This window comes from Balaenoptera acutorostrata, unplaced genomic scaffold (genome assembly GCF_949987535.1).
Source record: "Balaenoptera acutorostrata unplaced genomic scaffold, mBalAcu1.1 scaffold_553, whole genome shotgun sequence".
Classification (NCBI taxonomy): domain Eukaryota; kingdom Metazoa; phylum Chordata; class Mammalia; order Artiodactyla; family Balaenopteridae; genus Balaenoptera; species Balaenoptera acutorostrata.
The window spans coordinates 71,025-94,644 of NW_026646694.1; the positions used below are offsets into that span (position 1 = coordinate 71,025).

Below are 23,620 nucleotides of genomic sequence, written 5' to 3' on the forward strand. Positions count from 1 at the left end.
GCTCTGTGACTGCTCTGACAAATAGAATTGGAAGAAGGGCCGCTGCCTCTGGGAAGCCAGTTATCTGGTGAGAAGCATGATTACCCTCAGACCACCATGCTGTGAGAAGCCCAAGCCATGTGGAAAAGTCACATATAGGTACTTGTCAATGGCCCCAGCTGAACCTCATGGCCAACATCCATTGCCAGCCCTGTGACGAAGCCCAGTTGAGCCTTAGGATGACTGCAACCCCAGCCAACAACTAAATGCAAGTGCGTGAGGGACCCTAAGCAGGAACTGTCTAGCTAAACCCAGTTGCTCCACAGAACCATGAGATAATAACTTGCTATTTTACAGCACTACATTTTTCAGTGGTTTCTGATGCAACAATAATAGATAATCAGAACAGTGGTGGTATTGGTTTTCTTCTATGGGGTGAAGCAACTATTTCTTTTAAGCAACTGGGAGTAGATATTTGGGGGGATATATTAAAATATCATACATCCCTGCCATGGTAGCTAAGCAAATTCTCCTGTTGAGGGTTATTCCTTTAAAGAATTGAGAGACTATGAAAATGTACCTATGTGAATATTCTTAAACACAGTGGGTTCACAGCAAAATGATTAGATATATTTGGAGTTAGTTTACCATAAGGCTGCCAAACAATTCTCATTTTTTTAAAGCAGTAATCAAACACAATTTAGTCCCTGAACAACTTCAGGATGCCAATAACCTGATCTATGTTTGTATTACCTGCCAAATTCCACCTGAGCTGATAAGAGACAACTCAGCACTAATGATTCTAAAGTAAAAAAATAAAATTTTGGAAACAGAAGGATACTACAAAAATACTTGTAGGTTAAGTATAAGAGAAGATAATGTTTAGATAAAAAATAAACTCTTTTCTAGGGGATGTCAGAAGGCTAGCACAGATTTAGCCAAATCTCCTCAGCCTCTGAATATATTGTTCAGTTTTTGGTGTTTTTAACAACAACCTTAAGGCCAGGGCAAGATAGTGAATCATGAAAGAAAAATTTACTAATACTCAAAATCCTGTACTTACTAACAAAAAGAGGGCAAATAAAATATATTTCAAAAAACTTTCAATAACAAGGCAGGAATAAAGGAATGATGGTGCTTGATCGATATACTCTAAACCCTGGGCAATTTGGTTAACTCAAGTTTTCTTTCATGAACTCCAACAATAAAAATTTTAAATTATTGCCACTTTGCTAAATAATGGGAATAGTTTCACAACATTACTTTCATTGTATCTTTTAAAGAATTCCTAAAAAGCAAAGCAATTTGTCCACATGGACAAACTGTTCTTACCTTCCTAGTTTGCAAAGCCCTGAAAAGTTATAGGGCTGCATTCATTCATTTACCACACCACCTATAGCAGAATGAAGTTTCCACTGGTTCTCAACTGAGATGGAAATTGGGTGAATGGTCCTTTTCCCTCCTCTCACAGAGATGTGCATTTCCAGAAAAAAAGCAACTAATATTTGTGGTAGCATGAATGTTGTTCTTCTGCTATAAATCCTTGTGTTTTAAATGCTCTTTGTATAATTTCCTTTCCCTGAGTTGTAAAAGTAATAAATGTTCATTAAGGAGGAAAACATTTTAAATGCAGAAAGGAATTTTTAAAAAAGAAGAATCTTCCATAACCCTGTAACCCAGAGATACCCTGCCCCCATAATTTTTTTTTTTTTTTTGGTCAGTTGACACAAGCAAACTTCTCTTGTGGATTCTTTAGATGCATTTCATGATCTGATCACAAAATTCCTGTGTATGTCACAACACTGATATGGCTTCTGCTTATACAATCAGAACCATAATCCAATCTTTCTTAATGCTGATATGATTTCTTGGTTTAAAAAAAAAAACACAAAATCAAATGATGGAAAAGAAAGATGTCATGAAACAAAGGGGTAAAATTAAAACAGATAAAACTGGAAGCTTATGATCCAACCACACACTGAAGAGTACACTGCATAAATTTTAAGAAAATTTGATGACAAATTAAGATGTTACAACTGGAAGTTAATTTTCCATGGAAACCAATGGCATGAAAATAATTATTATAATAACCAAAATTTATACAAAAATAAAACAAAGGAGGTGTTAATAGCTAATGTTAAGTTTAAAATAAAAGCTCTTTTTTTCCATTCATCTCTGCAGGTACATGTATCTTTGCCTTAAAACAAAGTAAAATACCACTGTACTACAGAAACTTAGATGCAGAACTATTTAAGGAGTAAAAAAATTCAGCATTGCTCCAACTCAGAAAATACTGTTATTGTTAGCAGGTAATGTCAATGTACTCCCCAAACTGAGAGATACCTTAAAAGTAACTTTTGAGCATATTTTCTATGACAAAGTAAGACCAATAATATCCAGTTCAAGGAGTTTCATCTCAGTTCAGTTATCTCATCATCCTGAGGTTAAAGCAGGAATCACATAAGTTTTGATGCTTTCAGTGCACAACACTGGGTAAGGGCGCTCTTCTTCAGGAGTATGAAACCTATTGAATGACGTAAATCTCTCAGCAGTCAGGGAAGCGATGTTGCCTAACCATATTTATACGTTTAATTCAGCACCATTGGAATAACTGCTGAATATTTCAAACCTGTTTAAAAAATACTGCTATCCCAGTTCTGTATCCTAATTGATTGGAAAGAGGTACAGATGAATGGGTGGATGACTGATTCTACAAGAATATTTTAATCTGGGATTAATTTCACATAATGTCATGATTCCCCAAAGGTCACGATTGTTCCCATCTTATGCAATGTTCTTATTGCAATAGCCAGGATCTTGGGTAAAACTCAAATGCAGCATAATAAAGGATGGGCCAACTTATCTGAATAAGATCCAAGGAGGCCATTACTTAGGAATTCCTCATGAAGATATTCAGTTTTATAGTTTCATATTCACGTGTGAGAATAGAATTAACAAACTTTTTTCTCCTGCCTTTTTACCCCTAGGGTCCAATGAAAGGAAAACCTTCAATTCCAGCAAAAATGAAATATAAGAAATATGACTCATTCATTAAATGTTTATTAGTATTATTAGTATTAATACTAGGTCCTGAATAAAACAAATAGGATCTCATCCTTGTGGACCTTACATTCTAAGTTATAAACACATTTTTAAAAGTGTAAACTCATTAGTAACCAGAAAAAAGCAAATCAAAACAAAAAGATACAGGGTAGCACCAACTAAAAGTTATAAAGTTCCCCATGTGGTAAAGGGTCAAGAGAAACGGACACTCATACTTTGGTGATGGGAAGATAAGTTGGTAAAAGATTGTTTTTGGAGAGAGGGTAATTTGGAATACATATACAAAAAAATCTCTTTGTCTCAGTCATCCTATACATGGGGATTTATGCTAAGGGAATGACAGGAGATACAAAGTATTATGAAAAATTGTTCAGACGAGAGCACCGGAACCACAACTAACTGCTGAACAATCATCGACAGGAAGACACGGGAACCTACCAAAAAAAGATACCCTACATCCAAAGACAAAGCAGAAGCTGCAATGAAACAGTAGAAGGGGAGCAATCATAATAAAATCAAATCCCATAACCGCTGGGTGGGTGACTCACAAACTAGAGAACACTTGTACCACAGAAGTCCACCCACTGAAGGTTCTGAGCCCCACGTCAGGCCTCCCAACCTGGGGGTCCGGCACTGGGAGGAGGAATTCCAGAGAATCAGACTATGAAGGCTAGAGGGATTTGATTGCAAGACTTTGACAGGACTGGGGGAAACAGAGATTCCATTCTTGGAGGGCACACACAAAGTAGTGGGTGCATCAGGACCCAGGCGGAAGGAGCAATGACCCCATAGGAGACTGAACCAGACCTACCTGCTAGTGTTGCAGGGTCTCCTGAAGAGACGGGGTGTGGCTGTGGCTCACTGCGGGGACAAGGACACTGGCAGAAGAAGTTCTGGGAAGTACTCCTTGGTGTGAGGCCCCCTGGAGTCTGCATTAGCACCACCAAACGGCCTATAGGCTCCACTGCTGGGTCACCTCAGGTCAAACAACCAACAGGGAGGGAACTCAGCCCCAACCATCAGCAGACAAGCGGATTAAAGTTTCACTGAGCTCTGCACAACAGAGTAACACCCAGCCCTACCCACCACCAGTCCCTCCCATCAGGAAGCTTGCACAAGCCTCTTAGATAGCCTCATCCACCAGAGGGCAGACAGAAGAAGCAAGAAGAATTACAATCCTGCAGCCTGCGGAGCGAAAACCACATTCACAGATAGACAAAATGAAAAGGTAGAGGACTATGAACCAGATGAAGGAACAAGATACAACCCCAGAAAAACAACTAAACAAAGTGGAGATAGGAAACCTTCTAGAAAAAGAATTCAGAATGATGATAGTGAAGATGGCCCAGGACCTCAGAAAAAGAATGCAGTCAAAGATCAAGAAGATGCAAGAAATGTTTAACAAACACCTAGAAGAATTAAAGAACAAACAAACAGAAATGAACAATACAATAACTGAAATGAAAAATACACCAGAAGGAATCAATAGCAGAATAACTGAGGCAGAAGAACAGAGAAGTGACCTGGAAGACAGAATGGTGGAATTCACTGCCACAGAACAGAATAAAAAAAAAAAGAATGAAAACAAATGAAGACAGCCTAAGAGACCTCTGTGACAACAATAAACATAATACAAATGCACGAACATTTGCATTATAGAGGTCCCAGAAGTAGAAGAGAGAGAAAGGACCCGAGAAGATATTTGAAGAGATTATAGTTGAAAACTTCCCTAACATGAGAAAGGAAATAGCCACCCAAGTCCAGGAAGTGCAGAGAGTCCCAGGCAGGATAAACCCAAGGAGAAACATGCCAAGACACACAGTAATCAAACTGACAAAAATTAAAGACAAAGAAAAATTATTAAAAGCAAAAAGGGAAAAATGACAAATAACATACAAGGGCACCCCCATAAGGTTAACAGCTGATTTCTCAGCAGAAACTCTACAAGCCAGAAGGCAGTGGCAGAATATATTTAAAGTGATTAAAGGGAAGAAGCAACAACCAAGATTACTCTACCCGGCAAGAATCTCATTCAGATTCGATGAAGAAATCAAAAGTCTTACAGACAAGCAAAAGCTAAGAGAATTCAGCACCACCAAACCAGCTTTACAACAAATGCTAAAGGAACTTCTTTAGGCGGGAAGCACAAGAGAAGAAAAAGACCACAAAAACAATCCCCAAACAATTAAGAAAATGGTAATAGGAACATACATATCGATAATTACCTTAAATGTGAATGGATTAAATGCTCCAACCAAAAGACACAGGCTCACTGAATGGACACAAAAACAAGACTCATATATATGCTGCCTACAAGCAACCCACTTCAGACCTAGGGATTCATACAGACTGAAAGTGAGGGGATGGAAAAAGATATTCCATGCAAATGGAAATCAAAAGAAAGCTGGAGTAGCAATACTCATATCAGATAAAATAGACTTTAAAATAAAGAATGTTACAAGAGACAAGGAAGGACACTAAATAATGATCAAGGAATCAATCCAAGAAGAACATATAACAATTATAAGTATATATGCACCCAACACAGGAGCTCCTCAATAAAAAAGGCAAATGCTAACAGCTATAAAAGAGGAAATCAACAGTAATGCAATAATAATGGGGAATTTACCACCTCACTTACACCAATGGACAGATCATCCAGACAGAAAAGTAATAAGGAAACACAAGCCTTAAGTGACACAATAGACCAGAGAGATTTAATTGATATTTATAGGACCTTCTGTCTGAAAACAGCAGATTACACTTCCTTCTCACGTGCACACGGAACATTCTCCAGGATAGATCACATCTTGGGTCAGGATAGATCACATCTTGGGTCACAAATCAAGCCTCAGTATATTTAAGAAAACTGAAACCATATCAAGCATCTTTTCTGAGTACAACCCTATGAGATTAGAAATAAATTACAGGGAAAAAGACGTAAAAAACACAAACACATGGAGGCTAAACAATACGTTACTAAATAACCAAGAGATCACTGAAGAAATCCAAGATGAAATCAAAAATATACCTGGAGACAAATGACAATGAAAACACCATGATCCAAAACCTATGGGGTGCAGCAAAAGCAGTTCTAAGAGGGAAGTTTATAGCGATACAATCCTACCTCAGAAACAAGAAAAATCTCAAATAAACAATCTAAACTTACACCTCAAGGAACTAGAGAAAGAAGAACAAACAACCCAAAGTTAGTAGAAGGAAAGAAATCATAAAGATCAGAACAGAAATAAATGAAATAGAAACAAAGAAAACAGTAGCAAAGATCAATAAAACTAAAAGCTGTTTTTTGAGAAGATAAAACAAAATTGATAAACCTTTAGCCAGACTCATCAAGAAAAAGAGGGAGAGGACTCAAACAAATAAATTTAGAAATTAAAAGGAAGTAACAATGGACACTGCAAAGAGTAGCCCCTGCTCGCCACAACTAGAGAAAACCCACGCACAGCAACGAAGACCCAACGCAGCCAAAAAATTTAAAAAAAAAATTTAACAAAAAGAAAAAAAAGAAATGAAAAAGGAGACATTAAAACGGACACCGAAGAAATACAAAGCATCCTAAGAGGCTACTACAAGCAACTCTATGCCAATAAAATGGACAACCTGGAAGAAATGGACAAATTCTTAGAAAGGTATAACCTTCCAAGGCTGAACCAGGAAGAAATAGAAAATATGAACAGACCAATCAGAAGTAATGAAATTGAAACTGTGATTAAAAATCTTCCAACAAAAGTCCAGGACCAGATGGAAGGCTATACCATGTTCCTGGACTGGAAGAATGAATATTGTGAAAATGACTATACTACCCAAAGCAATCTACAGATTCAGTGCAATCCCTATCAAATTAGCATGACATTTGTTTTTACAGAACTAGAACAAAAAATCTTAAAATTTGTATGGAGACACAAAAGACCCCAAATAGCCAAAGCAATCATGAGGGAAAAAAACCGAGCTGGAGGAGTCAGACTCCCAGACTTCAGACTATAGTACAAAGCTGCAGTAATCAAGGCAATATGGTACTGGCACAAAAACAGAAATACAGATTAATGGAACAGGATAGAAAGCCCAGAGATAAACCCACGCACATATGGTCAATTAATCTATGACAAAGGAGGCAAGGATATACAATGGAGAAAAGACAGTCTCTTCAATAAGTGGTGCTGGGAAAACTGGACAGCTACATGTAAAAGAATGAATTAGAACACTCCCTAACACCATACACAAAAATAAACTCAAAATGGATTAGAGACCTAAATGTAAGACCAGACACTCTAAAACCCTTAGAGGAAAACATAGGAAGAACATTCTTTGACATAAATCACAGCAAGATCTTTTTTGATCCACCTCCTAGAGTAATGGAAATAAAAAACAAAATAAACAAATGGGAGCTAATGAAACTTAAAAGCTTTTGCACAGCAAAGGAAACCATAAACAAGACGAAAAGACAACCCTCAGAATGAGAGAAAATATTTGCTAACGAATCAATGGACAAAGGATTAATCTCCAAAATATATAAACAGCTTATGCAGCTCATTATTAAAAAAACAAACAACCTAATCACAAAACTGGCAGAAGACCTAAATAGACATTTCTCCAAAGAAGACATGCAGATGGCCAAGTAGCACATGAAAAGCTGCTCAACATCACTAATTATTAGAGAAATGCAAATCGAAACTACAATGAGGTATCACCTCACACCAGTTAGAATGGGCATCATCAGAAAATCTACAAACAACAAATGCTGGAGAGGGTGTGGAGAAAAGGGAACCCTCTTGCACTGTTGGTGGGAATATAAATTGATACAGCCACTATGGAGAACAGTATGGAGGTTCCTTAAAAAACTAAAAATAGAGTTACCCTATGATGCAGCAATCCCACAACTGGGCATATACCCCAAGAAAACCATAATTCAAAAAGACACATGCACCCCCATGTTCACTGCAGCACTATTTACAATAGTTAGGTCATGGAAGCGACCTAAATGCCCATTGACAGACAAATGGATAAAGAAGATGTGGTACATATATACATGAAATATTACTCAGTCATAAAAAGGAACAAAACTGGGTCATTTGTAGAGACGTGGATGGACCTAGAGACTGTCATGCAGAGTGAAGTAAGTCAGAAAGAGAAAAACAAATATCGTATATTAACGCATATATTTGGAATCTAGAAAAATGGTACAGATGAACCGGTTTGCAAGGCAGAAATAGAGACACAGATGCAGAGAACAAATGTATGGACACCAGCAGGGGAAAGTGGGGGGAGGGGTGATGGTGGTGTGATGAATTCGGAGACTGGGATTGACATGTATACACTAATATAAATAAAATAGATAACTAATAAAAACCTGCTGTAAAAAAAAAATAAAATTCAAAAAATAAAAAAAAATTGTTCTCTAAATATTAGTTAAATTATGGCATATTCAAACAGTATATTCATAGTGTGTATAGGACAGGCCCATTATTTTATACTTAAATTTTATAATTTAGAATGGTTTAACATTTACAGAGAAGTTGTGAGAATAGTAAAGAGTTCCCATATACCTTACATCCATGGCAAAATCTTAGATTAGGATGGTTCATTTGTCACAATTAATGAACCAAACATTGAAACGATATTCAGATTTCCATAGTTTTTACTTAGTGTCCTTTTCCTGTTCCAGGAGCACATCCAGGACACTACATTACATTTAGTTGTCATGTCTCCTTAGGCTCCTCTTGACTGTGACAGTTTCTCAGATTTCTTTTTGGTTTTGATGACCCTGAAAGTTTTGAGGAGTACTGGCAAGGTATTTTGTAGACTGTCCCTCAATTGGGATTTGTCTAATTTTTTTCTCATGATTATACTGAGGTCATGGGTTTTGGGGAGGAAGACCACAGAGGTCATTCTCATCACATCATAACAAGGGTACATGCTATCAACATAAACTTAACACTGTCACTGTTAATTCTGATCACCTGGCTGGGGTAGTGTTTGTCAGTTTTCTCCACTGTAACGTTACCTTTCTTGCCCCATATTCACAATGTACTCTCTCTAAGGAAGTCACTGAGCACAGCCCATACTTAAGAAGTGGGAAGTTATACTCTGCCTCCTTGAGGGTAGAGTAATACATAAATGATTTGGAATTATTCTGCATAGGAGATTTATCAATTCTTCTCTATTTATTCAATCATTTATGTGTATCGGTATGGACCCATGGGTATTTATTTTTATAATTTGTATAAAGTAAATGCATTGTGCGCTATTCCATATTTATAGCACAATCTAATACTGTATGATTAATTCTGTTGCTTCAATTCTTTCAGCTTTGACGGCTCGGAGCTCTTTCAGTTGGCTCCTGTGTCCCTGTGACATACCCCATCATTGTGTGTATATATTGTTAGCACTTCCTAATTTGGGCACTACAAAATACTCTAGGATCATCTTACATATTCCCCAGCCCTATAATCAGCCATTTGTCCAAAAAGTCTTGGTTCCTTTTTTTGGAGAATGGTACTAGAAACAAGATCCGGGTGCTGGGTATGTTTGTTGCTACTGGAGTGTCACTGACTCTAGGTCGTCTCAGCTGAGAGAGCAAGAAAGTGGTGTGTGTGTGTACATGCATATCTACACCTGTGCATACATATACTACAAATATAGGTATCAACGCATGTACATACATGTATATAAATATATGCATGCCCATACATGTGTGTATATGTTTACACGTGTTTACACATATCTATCAATATTTCTACATGCATCCATCTATATCTATATTTGGCTAAACATTAATTCACACTGATATCACCAACTCTAAACCACTGCCACCAGATGCTTCTAGCCACCGCTCGTGTGTGTCTAACCTCACACTCCAACAGTGAGAAACCTGCCACCACCATCCAGCATCCACAAATTCATTAATTACAGTGTTTTCAGAATTGTTAACTCTTAGCGCCACTGCAAAAAAGAGTACAGTGCTTACGTAAAGTTTCTTTTACTTTTACAGTCTCCATCCATCATTTCCAAAGTTACTTAGGTCACCCTCTTCAGTGAGGTTATTTCATATACTTGTAATACTGTTAGATTCTTTTGTCAGTCTACATGCCATCTTGGGATCCCCTGACCTCCTAAATTTTTTTTTTTTTTAATTTACAAACATGAAAGTTCACTCTCTTTGTTGTAAAGTTCTATTCATTTTAACAAATGCATAGTGCATTTTAACAAATGCATAGTGTCACGTATCTACCATTACAGTCTCATACAGAATAGTTTCACTCCCCTAAAAATTCCCTGTGTTTCTCCTATTCAGCCCTCCTCTTCCCACAAACCCTTGGAAACCACTTATCTGTTTACCATCTGGATGGTTTTGCCTTTTTCAGATGTCATATAAATAGAATCATATCGTATGTATTGTACCTTTTTGACTATATTCTTTCACTGAGCAATGTACACTTAAGACTCATCTATGTTTTTTCATGGCTTAGTAGCTCATTTCTTTTTATCACTAAATCATACCCCATTGTATATAGTTTGTTCATTCACCAGTGAAGGACATCTTACATGCTTCCAGTTTTTTGGTGATTGTGAATAAAGCTACTATCAACACTCACATGAAGATGTTTGTGGGATCACAGTTTTTCAATATCCTAGAAGTATGGCTGTTGGACATATGGTAAGAAATACCATACATAGCTCTGTAAGAAATTCAGGTCCACTTCTGTTCAGAAAAAGATTATATTTCTATGTATTTAGGCATAAAACATAAACAGCTGTGATGGGATTTATGACCAATTTTATTTATTTTTTACTCACTTTCATATTTTCCCAGGATGTTTTGAAGTAATTCAAGCAAGCAGTACATTTATAAACAGGGAAAAATTAATTTAAAAAGTACAATTAAGTAAGAGAGTAACAGGAGTAAACCAAATCCAATGGCTCCGTGTTGCTTATCTTGTTTCACTAGACCACCAGCTCCTGGCCAGCAGGGATTCTCTGATATGAGCTTACACACTGTGACTGTTAAGGCATCACACAGACTGTGAAGCATTTCACTATAAAGAGATTCTCCGTTCTTTGCCTACAGCTGGTGTTCCCTGACATTTGTTTCAGGCTCTGTGTATCTCAGACTCAGGAGAAGTAATGGAACCCTGGTCAGCATTTGGGAGACCCAGATTCCTGTCAGTGTGCCTGAACTCGACTTCTAATAAGGAACGTTCTGTTCTGTTATTTTTATTTATTTTTAAATTTATAAAACCTCTTAGTTTCAGGTATACAGCTAAGTGATTCAGTGATATGTGTGTGTGTGTGTGTATATATATATATATATATATATACACACACACACATTCTTTTTTAGATTCTTTTCTATTATAGGTTATTATAAGATATCGAATATATTAATAGTTCCCTGTGCTATACAGTAGGTCCTTGAATTGTTTATCTATTTTATATATAGTAGTGTGTATATTTTAATCCCAAATCCTAATTTATCCCTCCTCCCCTTTTCCCCCTTGGTAACCATAAGTTTGTTTTCTATGTCTGTGAGTCTTTTTCTGTTCTGTAAATAAGTTCATTTGTATCATGTTTTTAGATTCCACATATAAGTGGTATCATGTGACACTTGTCTTTCTTCTGCCTTGTTTCAGAGACCAACCTTTAAACCTCATCTTCCAGTTCTAGTCACCAGATTCCTGTCTTGTTTCTGGTCTAAGTGCCCTCAACTGTACAAATCCATAACGTATTGAAAAAAAAAAAAAAAAAAAAAAAAGGTTTGCCTCCAATCAAGCAAGCCCTCAAATAATCTATTTATGAGGAGAAGTTTTGTCAGTAAAGGAAAATCTGCAGTATAACATCACACTCTGACACGAACAAAAAAATGAAGCCAGCTTATTAAGTTTTAGACAATATATCTGTCATTACCAGTTGTTTTAATTTTTAAAGAAGGAGGAACTTTGGCACCTATTATCATACAGAGTAAATAAATTAGATCTATTGTGAACGTGAAGCAGGCAGTTACAATGGCATCTTCATGTATCTATTATAATGTTTACAAGCTAAATAATACATCCCCCCCCTTCAAAGAAGATGTATGAATTTTTTACGCCTGGTTATTTATTTCTATCTTTTCTGAATGGCAGGTATAGAATCCATTGTCAAAATTACCAATAACCTTTTAGAAACAAATCATGAGGCTGTTGAGTACTACACCTCTGTTAATACTAAGTATTAATTACTCACAAATAAAGTCTATAAGAAGAGACACTACTCAAAGACCAGACTCTTGGAAACATTACCACAGTTTTTGATGTTCTCACCTCCAGGGCCTAAATTATTAATTTTGGGTAAAGCTACCTCACTGAGTTTGCCAATCGATGAGTGAAACTTATATGCTTTGGTTTTATTTTTAGCATCACAGGGGAGATAAGAGAGAAATACGAACAACCTGCAGAAAAGGCACATGACTGTATTATTGTTCTAGATACTCTTAATCAGTGGTGAGCCTTAGGTGGCCCTCTCACTTGTCACTCATTTCCCCCACTCCACTGTTGTATCTGGGCCACTTGGGTAAAAAATACCCAGGCTAAAACAGCGAGACAAATAAATCCAGTATCTAAAATGACCATGTGGATCAAACAGAATCAAGGTTTGAAGAGGGCTTCTTTCCATTGTCTATTTAAATATCATGGTATGGTTCTTGGAGAAGAGGCCAAAATTTTAAATATAAGGTATAAGGTATACCTGATACCTTAATATTTAAATATAAGGTATAATTTTAAATATAAGGTTTGTGTTTGCTGTACTTCCCGAAGTTAAACAGGGAAGGTTTTGGAGGATAAATAAGAAGCTATGCTTCACAGGGCAGAGGAGATCAAGAGTAACTATGTTCAGCAACTTTTAGAAAACACTTTGCATCCAAGGAAGCCATATTTAAAAGCAATCACATTTTGCAACAATGCTGGGAAAAGGGAAGTCATTATCAACACCCTCAATCTTTTAATTAGATGAGCAGAGATCTGTTCTATTTATTCTGTAGCTGCAAACTGGCTAGAGAATGTGGCTATCTGTATACCAGAAATTAATGTGCTGGCTTGGAAAAAAAAAAAAAAAAACAGCTGAAACACACTAACTACCCAATAAACACTTCACAATGTGCTCCCTCAGCCTCCCCATCCACTCACTATTCATGTCACGTCTCTGTGCTTGGCTCCCACTACTCCTCCTGCTCGAAATCCCTTTCCCCTCCTCATCTGCCAATGCAAACTCCTTTCGTTCAAGGCCCTGCTGCAGTGCTAGCTCTCTGTGAATCTCCTCAGATCTCCCAATCAGGGTCCACCATTCCATTCCCATTCTCCCAAAAGACTTCATTAGGGCCTCTACTGGAGACTTCCTGTGTATGTATCTCTGGCCCCTTGAGTTTCCTGAGTTACATTGGTGCCTCGTTAATCCTTTTTTTCCGTCAGCACCCAGACAATACCTAGCTGACAGTGAGAACTGAGTACATTGAAATAGGAATTTATTCAAGAGATATACTGTAAAAAACTAAAAATAGACTTATCACATGATCCTGCAATCCACTTCTGGGCATGCATCCGGAGAAAACTATAATTCAAAAAGATACATGTACCCCAATGCTCACAGCAGCACAGTTTACAATAGCCAAGACATGGAAGCAACCTAAATGTCCCTCAACAGATGAATGGATAAAAAGAAGATGTGGTGTGTATACCACCCCCCCCAACACACACAATGGACTATCACTCAGCCATAAAAAAGAAGGAAACAATGCCATTTGCTGCAACATGGATGGACCTAGAGATTACCATATTAAGTGAAGTAGTCAGACAGAAAAAGACAAATATCATATGATAGCACTTATATGTGGAATCTAAATTCCACAAATGAACTTATTTATAAAACAGAAATAGATTTACAGACATGGAAGACAAACTTATGGTTACCAAAGGGGAAAGGGGAGGAGAGAGATAAATCAGGAATTTGGGATTAACATATAAAAACTACTATTTACAAAATAAACAACAAAGACCTACTGTATAGCACAGGGAACTATATTCAATATCTTGTAATAACTTATAATGGAAAAGAATCTGAAAAAATATATATACATGCATGTATAACTGAATCACTTTGCTGTATACCTGAAACTAACACAACATTGCAAATTAACTATACGTCAACTTAAAAAATAGTTATGAAAAAAAGAGAGATGCTGTACCAGGACCCTAACACCGTGTTCACCTGCATAAGGTCGTGTCAGTGTATTAGTATGGAAAAGAGAAAAAGCTATTTGAAATAGGGTTTCAGTCATGTTCTGCTATGCCTAGCTTTTGGGATGATTATAGTAGTTGCTCCAAAAACCACCTTCGATTCATTGATTTCTGTATCTGTTGGGTACAGGTATCCCCTGCTTTTTCAAAGTTTGCTTTACACCACTTTGCTTTTACAAAAGAATGAGTGCCTGTTTTCGCTAACCGAAAGAAATGTGAAGAGGATTTTTGCTTTTAGGAAAAAAGACAAAAAGCGAAAATAGCATGCAGCGTTTGTTTTGCAGGAGCCATTATAAAGGCAGTGCATTCCCCCAGCAGTGAGAGTGGCACTACCATGCTCCTTCCCCAGAAACTACACTCAGGATCTCAGCATGACACTGCTGTACCTGTGAACTGTGGCTGTGGGTGTCTGTGCTTTACCTCCATTTATTTTGTGCATCCGTTAGCAAGATGTGTCCGAAGGTAATTGCTTCTTCACTTTGCACCATTCCAGGTTACAGGAAGTTTCCTAGGAACACTACTTTCGGATAGCGGGGGGAACCTGTGTACACTTTACTATTGCCCTTTCTCCGTGAGAGAATGAAGTGTGCTATGATGATATAAGTCTTTCTTCGAGGGGACTAGGTATTAACTCTTACTTAGAACCAGAAGAATGCTGTTCCTTAACTTTGTTTCCACCATGAAATAGCAACTAACCTCAGAAACGAATCTAAGTGTCCTTTTAACTAGTGACAACAATAACCACTATAATTTGTGTTGGACTTTATGTTTACAAAGCACTTTGTGGGTATTCTTTTATTCTCATAACATTCTGTTCCTGAATTAGGAACTCTGCTTCTGTTCAACACTTAAAATTTAGACGGTTGATTCAACAAATCCCTCCTTCTTAGTGAATTAAACTCTACTCCTGTTCTTCTCTAAAATAAACTACCACAGTGCCAGGAGAATCTGTAATACCCTGAATGTGCCTGGCTCAAGTAACACAAAAATACTAGTTGGATAAAGAATGTTTTCCAAGATCAGTGAAGAGACAGAATTCTTCCCTCCTGTTCCGTCTGTGCCGCAACAAACAAAAGAGAACGATGCTGCCAGAACTAAAGCTCACATGAGCTGTTTTTCTCCTCAGAAACTAAAAGGTTCTGGTCAGGTAGATCGTGTCTGAGATCCTTATGCTGTTTCTCTAAGTATCTGGAAGAACCCGAGGCTGGTGCCCATGTCCTATGCATGCGAGAACAGGAAATGAGAATGAGACCACTGAGTTAAAAGCAGGGAATCCTGGGGATGAGTCTTGGGCTTAAGTGATGTTTATGAAGCTGCTCTAGGAAGAGGTTTCTCTCGTCTAAAACAGATGCTCTCGGGAGCATCTTCACCCCCTACCTTCACTTTGGTTTGGGAACCCTCAACCTTCTAGAATGTCCGCAACCCAGGAAGTAACTCCTTCAAGTCCAAATCCCACTTCTTTCCACCTCCACAATTCATTCCAGCCCCAGCCTGAGCTCACATCCAACCTGCACCTTGAAGGAGGGAGGGGAGGGGAAAGGAGGTGCTTTGTAGAGCTTGACCCTTTGTCTGTAATATCAGCTTTACCCTTGTCAGTTTATTTTACCTTATTCTCAAGAGTGCTAGGAATGTATAAATGACTTGGGAAACTGGGACAATTCAATGTCACGGTCTTTTGCATTATCTGGTTTCCAAAAATAATTACTTGACCTTCCATGTGAGATGAGCACTCAAAGATAAACAGTCACTCCTAAGATCACCAAGAACAACCTTTAAACCGAAAAGTCAGTTTGCTATTAGATTAGCTGCTCTGCAGAGTCATAGGATAAGTAAACATGGTCGTATCTGTTAAAAAGAAGAGTTTAAATCGACTCTTAGAGGGTTCCTCATTAGAGAACATCTAGATGGCAATTATAAATCTTAGCATAATAAACATTATTGAGTCAAAGTTTACAATGTTCATTCACATGACTTGTTCCTCACCGGCATACTCGAGAAAGAGTGATATGGCGACTGTGGTCTTGAGCACTTAGCTTTCCTACTGACCTACAGGTACAGAGTGAAATTGCAGACTGTTCTCTGGTTTGTTTCAGGCTGTCAATCAATCCAATGCTTTGGAGAACATTAGCCCCCTCCAGGCGACTGCTTCAACCACAGCGCATTCCGTGGGTCAGAGCCACTTCCCAGTTTTCACCAGCTGAATGCCGCTGCTCCAAAGAGAGCTCTGGTAGGTTGCTGGAAATTTTCCTCTTATCAAAGCTGTCTCCTAATCTCTAAGTCTTCATTTCTCCAACTGGATGTCCTGACATTTACTGGAAATGTAATGTACCGGAGATAGGTTTGGGAGCTCCCACAAACTCAACAGGTGGGAAGAGGGCGTACCTAGAGCTTGATTCATTCTCCTTTTCCACTAAAGCCCATTAGAATGCTCTATGTCTTGTCACTTGATTGTACTCAGGAATTGGTGAGTCAGACAAGCATGTTTCAACTCAGTCTTCAACTCTATGGATAATACTAAAATCAAAAGCTCACCCAACCATGATATGTCTCATTTGATAGAAAAGTGCCTTCTCATTTATACAAAGATATCTGGAAATAGTGAGTCAAAAACTATTATAATACGTGTAAATCTAGGAAATACATACAAAACCCCAAACTCAAACCCAAAAACCCCCCAAAACAAAAAACCAGCGTCAAATGATTCATTAACTCCTAAGGGAGGACAGCTTAAGAATGACAAATGTTAATCAAGGAAAAAATGACAATGTCTTAGCGTGTAGTGAGAGGAGCACTTCAAAACTAGGTCGTTTATTTGTCTTTGGAGAGGGAAGGGGACTGAATAGTGCCAAGACTGGAGTAATTTACCCTTAAATTATTTATATGCAAAAGTATTAACCTACATAAAATGAAGCTGGATGATCCTTGAGCTTCCTTGAGCTCCTTGAGCTTGCCTGCTGTTAATCAGATATCAGAGAATGGTGGAAAACTGAGGGTATTTAAGATAATGAGAAAATGACAATCCTACTTAACATTACAGATCCCCAGGTATGCAAGTAGTTACTGGAGTTTTGTTATTATTGTCGCCTTTAAAAATAAATTTTAAATCACACAAATAATATACTCATATTTTCCTTAAAAAATTAAAAATATTAAATTTTAAAAATATTTTTTATAAGGATAAAAATCCCCTAACCACCACACCCGATCCTTTCTCATCCTTCCCACCCAATCCAACTCCACTGTTGACAATAGCCAACATCTGCATTTTCTATGCCAGAAACCGTGCTAAGAGTTTACAGGAATATCTTTTTAATTTTCACAAATTCCTGCTAAAGTGGGTTCAGTTATTATCCCCATTTTGCAGAGGAGGAAACTGAGTCATGGCACACTTATGTCCCCCATTAACTCAGGTGCCCACTCTCAGTAGTTCGGGACACATCCATCCGGGTTTTTCTATGGATCCCTGAACATTTATGAGTACTCATAGCACATGTAGGGTGTTGCTGTTTTGTTTCACTAAAAAACCTTAAATGGTATCATACTATACATATCCAATCTACAATTTGCATTTCTCCCTGACAGTTCATAAACTCTAACTCATTCTTTTCAATTGCTGTCTAGTGTACTACAGCTGTAGCATTCTCCTAGCGACAAGCATGCAGGTTATTTTTGATTTTTCACTTATAGAAACGATGCTGTAGTGAAAGTCTTGTGCAAGCTTTCTCATTCACAAGGGCAGCTGCTTGGGTGGATATCAAGATATGGAAGTGCTGGGTGATGCTGAGCGCATGTTTAAATTTTCATAGATACTGCTACATTGTCCTCCAAGATAGGTACCACTAGTATGTAAAGACATATTTTCCTATGACCATGCCAAACTCTGATATTATCAATCTTCAAATTTTTGCCAAGCTAAGGAATCATGTTTTAATATGCATTTCCCTGATTACCATAAAAGTTGTGTTAGGCAACACCATCTGGACTGGTAATTAAATGATAAAGTGAGTTAAAGTAGGGCAACATAAAAAATGTATATGTACATTAAGCGTATTATTTATTTTAAAATACATAGATGTGCATTCCCCCTCCCATCTTTTGACACAGGAACAAGGCTTCTCAAGTAAGGGATCACTGACTGGGGCTCTACATATACTTTCTGCATTAACCACACCCTTATAATGTACATCTAAGTGAGAACGTAAAAGCCTTGTGAAATAATCTGAGTGCAGAATTTAATTGAATTTAACCGCAAGTTTTTAGTAACTGCCTTCATCAAGATTTTCCAAAGCATTTAATTTAATTTTCACAAAAACAGCTCTCTTTCCACACCTGTGTTTCATCGGTTTACATATTACCTAACTAAATTACATAATTACAATGACATTCAACCAGCATAAGCAGGTTTGGAAACCATCGTACTGGCGCTTGGAAAACACACATTTAACTGAGACAGCAAAAGCACAGGGGTATTCTAGAGAGTAGGCCACCAGCCATTCTGTGAGCCCACCCTGGACTGAAGTCAGCATCTTTCAGAGGGGTTTGTGAGAGTCTTCTAACACAGCAGGTTGGGTAAGAGAGTAGCCACTGTACTAGTGATGTGGAACATCTTTTCATATGCTTATTACCCAATATCCTCTACTGTGAACCATCTGTTCATTTCATTTACCTATTTTTCTGGTGGATTAGCCTTTTCTTAATTATTTACAAGTGTTCTTTAGAAATCCCAGTACTAATCCTTTGTCTTTTATGTCATAAATATTTTCTCCCAGGATGTTGCCTATCAACTACTTTTCTGTAGTTATTCTGTCTTGCAGAAGTACTTAATTTTGATCTAATGAAATAAACTATTTTTCTTTCTTTTTTAAATAAATTTAATTTATTTATTTATTTTTGGCTGCATTGGGTCTTCGTTGCTGAGTGCGAGCTTTCTCTAGTTGCGGTGAGTGGAGACTACTTTTTGTTGCGGTGCGCGGGCTTCTCATTGTGGTGGCTTCCCTTGTTGCGGAGCACGGGCTCTAGGGTGTGGGCTTCAGTAGTAGTGGCACATGGGCTCAGGAGTTGTGGCTCGTGGGCTCTAGAGCGCAGGCTCAGTAGTTCTGGCGCATGGGCTTAGCTGCTCCGCGGCATGTGGGATCTTCCTGGACCAGGGCTTGAACCCGTGTCCCCTGCATTGGCAGGTGGATTCTTAACCGCTGCGCCACCAGGGAAGTCCCAATATTTTTCTTTCTTCATAGCTTTTGCTTTCTATGTCTTAAGAAAGCCTCCCCTGCTTTGCTAAGATTCTAAACATATTCTCCTATGTTTTCTTCTACTACTTCAATAATTTTATAATTCCCAGATTCCAGATGAGGAACTTGAAGTTCAGAAGTTTCAGATATTTGACCAAAATTATAAAGCTAGAAATAACCTGGGATCCATATTGATATATAATTATATATAATCTCCAAAGCCAATGCTACTACTTTATACTACCTTCCTGAAGAAGGAATTAAAGTCTGAGAGAAGTAAAGTGAAATACATGGATGTCCAACAGTGGTAAAAATTGGATGAATGCACATGTTTGTACTGAGTACATAAATGGTTGACATATAAATGACTCATCATCAGCCACAGAAAACCAGCACAATCTCTTCCACCCACAGAAACTGTGGTGAATAGTATTTAGATGTCCCAAGTGACTGGACATCTAAATACTATTGAGCAACTACTAGGTACAAAGTAATAGTTGGACCTCGAGGTCCAACTTCTCTTATTCATACATTCCTCCATCCACATTCAAGCAAACAAAAATATACCGAACACCTAGCATGTCCCAGGTAACCAGCGCCACACACTCATAGATGTGGACTTTGCTAGACTCCTTCGCATGGATAGTCTGCAAGTTCCTAAAGCTTTGCTTGCTCAAAAGCAACCGCTACATTCGCAATGTACCTTGAGTTGTGGTCATTTAGGTCACATGCCTTCTATGTGCTACCAGAAAGTGAGCCCACTAGGGTGATGAGATTTACATTATGTGCCTCTGCATACCCCAAAGCACAGAGCCTAAGGCCCTGACAGTACAGGTGTTCTGTTACTGCAGTTATTACATTGTCATGTGATGGATGCTTCACTTCTTCTCTTGTGGACCACATTTGATCTTTTAAGGGTGGGCAAGAATGAGTAATGAATAATGAATGAATGAATGAACACTTTGTATTTTCATCAAACACAGCCTTCTTAGTGATTTTATCTTTTCATTGAGGTCACTATTTATTCTCACCACTACCGGTCATCTTTCCAGGTGTCACAGTCTTGTTATTACCATTATCTCCTGACTCCTCTGTCTTCCTTTAATACCTATAATAAGCTGTCAAATCTTGTTGCTTCTATTGCAACCTTGCCTACACCTTTTCTATTCTCCCTGCCACTGCCTTGGTTCAAGTTCACTATCTCTTGCAAAAACTATTATGAATGATCTCCCACCCAGGCTCCCCATACTACTCCGTATTACACCTGCTGATTCCACATAAACTTTCCTGAATCATCATCTCATTCTGACAATCCCTTGCTTAAAAACTTCAAAGGCTCCCATTAATCCACTGAATTGATTTTGGACCTCTCAGCTAGACATCAAAGCTCTGTGTATGACCCCATCTACGTTTTGCCTCTAATTTCCCGCTGTTCTCCTACTGATGCCTTCTCCTGACCCCTCCCGCTCCCCAATCAAACAGGACCATGTGCTTTTTATTAAATACGATTTGTGTTTTCCATCTCTGTTACTTCAGCCTGGGGCACTCTCCCTCATTCTATCCTTTGAGGCTCATTGTAAACACCAGCTCTTTCATCAAGTAGGTCCTGATGCCACAACAGACAAGATATCTGCCTTCTTTGATATCGGCAGCTCTTTGTGTTGTCTTCTTGGAATCAATCTTGTTTGATTTGTCTAACCCTGCTTTATTTATAGTCATTTGGCACTTACCTTGTTTACTGCAATACAAGCGCCTTGTGGTAAGAGTCAGTGGTTTCCTTATTTTTGTGTTTATCTGCAGAGTTTGGGACAGAGCCTTGTACACAGAGGCACCCAGTAAGCTACTGGTTGACCTGAACAGTTCCCTCAACTTTACTGTAAGCTCCTTGACTTTAAGTACACTGTGTCTCTCAACACAAGTAAGGGCCTTGTGCATAACAGGTACTCAAAACATACTTGTTTAAGTAATTTCATGGTTCCAGAGCAAGATTTTTCAAAACAGATGTAACACTGGCATTAACCTAAAAGAGTCACTTAAATCTCTCTCACCAATTAACATAAAAGAAAAAGAAAAGGAACACTGACTCTAACGTTCATTATTCTTTCCTTTCGTTTTATGTGATAATGCCTAACTCTTATTAGGTGCTTATCACGTACCAGGCACTGCACTCAAAGTTTTATAACAATCGCCTCGTGTAATCCTCCCAAGAGCACCATGAAGCACTGTCTTTTTCCCCAATGGATGGGCGGGAGGTTTAGAGAAGTGAAGTAACTTGATCCTGCAATGAGTAAGTGGCAGAGCTGAGATCTGAATCCAGGCAGTTTCTGCCTCCAAAAACCCATGGTTGTCACCATCATGCCATATGCCTTGGTTATGTTTGCCAACCCTCTTAATTTCAACAGTTTGGGTAAAAAAAAAAATCTTTTAAAAACTACTTCAAGCTACATCTTAAAATCATTCTTTGAAACATGAGAACATCTTGACTCTCAGATTATTTTAATGGACGTAAAAATAAAGAATTGTTAAGTCTATCTCATCCACCTTCCAATGTAAGCTTCAAATTTAGGAGGCTGTTTTCTCCAACGGTATGCATGGTCAGTACTTGGTTATGCATCCCCCCAAATGGAGGTGACAAAGGTAACATACTTCCAAATAACTGAAAATCATTTAATTTTGGAACGCAGTCTAGAAATCTCAGAACCAAAAATAACCATTTAGTCCCCATTCTCCTTGGAAGTCTTCATATACTTGAAAACTCCTCTCGGTGGCCTGGACTCTAATTTGCTGGCAGAGTAAAGGGGTGTGGGGTTGACATAGATAATCTATGAGTAAATAGGCCAGAATTGCTCTCTTTTTGAATCTCCATTCAGTCTGCATGGAAAAGCACTAGCGCCAATTCTGACCACAGTGCTGAAAAAGAATATACTAGCACCAAGGAGCTGATAGACTATGAAACTGAGAGAGAAGGAAAAAAGTCGTACTGGCCCTAAATATGATGAGAGCAACAATGAGGAAAAACTCACAAGCTGTAAGATAAAAGTCATTGCTTTCCTTAGGATTTCAGAGATGCAAGCATGGGAAGTAGAGATGGATGCTAGTAGTTACATCTAAGAAAGAGCCACCAGCGGACGGGTCACCAATGTCTCTTTAGCCTCCAATGGAAATACTATTACTAAAGATGAGATTCATAACTTAAGATGAAATTATATCAAGCAAGGACAAACTTTATTCAATAAAATACAGTAGAAAACTGACTACTGATGTTTCGACTACTCAGATCTTCTATTTATCTATTCAAAGCAAAAAAAAAAATTCATGTAAAAAGTCTGATAATATTAACTTCACTATTTAGTCATAGCTACCTTTTCTGGATTTAAGTATTGATGTTAAAATATACCACAGGTATGATGAACCTCTGTGACTTGAGGGATACCTTAAAATCCAAATCCCATTTATAAAGCAAAATTTTATCAGAGTATTTTTCACTCCTTTAAAATGATCTAAAATACTCAGTTGTTGATACTTGAGTTTTTCAAGTTGTAGATCATATGTTCAGAAAAGAATAGAGGAAAAAGAGTGAGCCTGTTATGTTCATTAGTGTATCATGGAAAAATGACAGCCTTAAATACTCATGAGCACTGGTGAATATTCTGCCGACTCCCTCTGCTGCCGCAGAAATCAGAAAAACAAAAACAAAGCACATAACGGAAAAAGGAGTTTAAGTCAAGTGAAAATATTTTATGACATTGCAAACTTCTTAAAAAATACATTCACTCAAACATGAAAAAAATAGCAAGCAATTAATCCCAAAATAAAAGAGAAAAACAATTCTGCTCCAACATAACTGAATAAATGCATATTCTTAACAATCTGTAATCTCTTAAGAAACCAGCTAATATGATAATTTACTAAAGGTTTGTTTAAGGGATGGAATATTAAGGTGGAACATGTAGATTGATTTGTATTAGAGAAAGACGTTCCTAACTATCTGTTTCAGATCATTAGAATTCTCACTGTTAACTCAAAACCCACAATACCTTAACAGTGTGAATGTGAAGTACA

General features: G+C 37.8%; 1 protein-coding gene across 1 annotated transcript in view; it reads right to left on the bottom strand.

The window, feature by feature from the left end:
- LOC130707013 (uncharacterized protein C1orf21-like) overlaps nt 1-23,620 on the bottom strand; it is a 103,752-nt gene that overhangs the window by 59,836 nt on the left and 20,296 nt on the right. The gene's annotated exons all lie outside the window — the stretch shown is intronic.